This window comes from Physeter macrocephalus, chromosome 5, assembly GCF_002837175.3.
Source record: "Physeter macrocephalus isolate SW-GA chromosome 5, ASM283717v5, whole genome shotgun sequence".
Taxonomy (NCBI): Eukaryota; Metazoa; Chordata; class Mammalia; order Artiodactyla; family Physeteridae; genus Physeter; species Physeter macrocephalus.
This window is the reverse complement of record NC_041218.1, coordinates 100,388,805-100,390,842: the sequence shown is the minus strand read 5'-3', so window position 1 is coordinate 100,390,842 and position 2,038 is coordinate 100,388,805.

The following is a 2,038-nucleotide window of genomic DNA, read 5'->3' as shown; positions in this document are numbered from 1 at the left end:
CATCCCAACGAGAGACAGTGAGATGGCTCGTCCACTGTCACACTGTTAATCATGTGTGGATCCAGAATTGGAACCCAAGTGACTAGATACAGCATCTCCTGTCCTTCCTCGCACCAGAGTCTCTAATATAAGTGGGACAAACAACCATATTGGCCATCTATCCCATCTGTTCCCACTTTCATATGAAGAAAGAACTTGAGTAAAAATTGTTACTGTACAAGTGAAAATTGTTACTGTACAAGTGAAAATTGTTACTGTACAAGTGAAAATTTCTGTACAAGTGTACTTGTACAGAAAATTTTTACTGTACAAGTTACTGTACAAGTGAGGGGGACTTATTTATTGCCTATGTTTTATCAATAAGAGCATAGATGTTTCATAGCTGATCTGTGTATAAGTCTTAAGTCTACTTCTTGGAAAATTATAACCCAAAATAAAGTTGATACAATAACATACCACTATATAGTGGAAAATTAACCAAACAAATTTAAACAAATTGTATTAATAATCATGTAGCAATATTTTCAGTAATTTAAGTGTAAAAAATAAGAATGTCAGCAAGTGAAATTCATTCCATTTAAAGTGACAGTTATTGGGGCTTCCCTGGTGGCGCAGCGGTTGCGCGTCCACCTGCCGATGCAGGGGAACCGGGTTCGCGCCCCGGTCTGGGAGGATCCCACATGCCGCGGAGCGGCTGGGCCCGTGAGCCATGGCCGCTGAGCCTGCGCGTCCGGAGCCTGTGCTCCGCAACAGGAGAGGCCACAACAGAGGGAGGCCCGCATACCACAAAAAAAAATTTAAAAATAAATAAATAAATAAATAAAGTGACAGTTATCATAAAACAGTCTTTCCTCAACTGTTGGTAATTTCAACTATGTGCATATGCACAGGAGATTTTCATCTATTTAGGAGGTTTCTAAGACAAATACAGATATGGAGAGCTTCATGTGATTCTTCCATAAAAAACAAAGAAAGGGCTTGAAAGTTGAGATTAAAAAGGAATTGAACTTTGATTCTGGTGGCATGGTAGATTAAGTACCTCAATGGATCTTCCTGACTGAATCAACTAAATGCTGGATAAAATATAAAGATGAAAAATAAAAATTACACACAACAATAGCATGTGCATTGGAAGGGGGTGATAAGGAATAAAGCATTCTAAAGTCCTGGAATTATTGGGGTGAAGGTATAGATACTGACTAATGTTGTTCTGTAAAATTAAGTACACATGTTAATATACTAGCATAACCACTAGAAGAAGAAGCACAGAGCATATTACCTGCAAACAAGAAGTTAAAAAAAAATTGGAATCGGAAAAAGACAAAAGAAAATCAATGAAAAAGATGGCAGTACAGAAGGAAATAGAAAACAGAGCAGACCAAAAAACATACCTAATATGATAATAAGGTTATATTCAAATATAGGAGTAATCAGAATAAATGTAACTGGATAAGCTGTGCAGTTATAAGACAGAAATATCAAACTGTGTCTTTTTAAATTCAGCCTAACAGTTGTTGACTTTATAAAGAGACACAACAAAAAATTACAGACATAAAGATAGTTCTTAAGTCAATGGATGGATGGGAAAAAAATGTGCACCAGAAAAATACTAACCAGAGAAAAGCTAATGTAGCCATTTAAATAGCAGACAAATTAGTTTTTGATAAAAGGTTCATGTTAGCAAAAAGATATAACTTCTCTAAGCTTGTAAGTGCCTGATAAAATAACCTCAAATTGTACAAGGCAAAAATTGTCAGAAAACTAGGAACGTTTGACAAATTCACTATCATAATGGGGGATTTAAACCACTTCTTTCAATAATAGGTCAATCAAGCAGGCCAAAAAGTTAGTAGGAATGTAGAAGATTTGAACAACAAAATGAATAACTGGATCTAATCAACATTTATAAAACACTGCAACCTGGGCTTCCCTGGTGGCACAGTGGTTGAGAGTCCGCCTGCCGATGCAGGGGACACGGGTTCGTGCCCCGGTCCGGGAAGATCCCACATGCCGCGGAGCGGCTGGGCCCGTGTGCCAT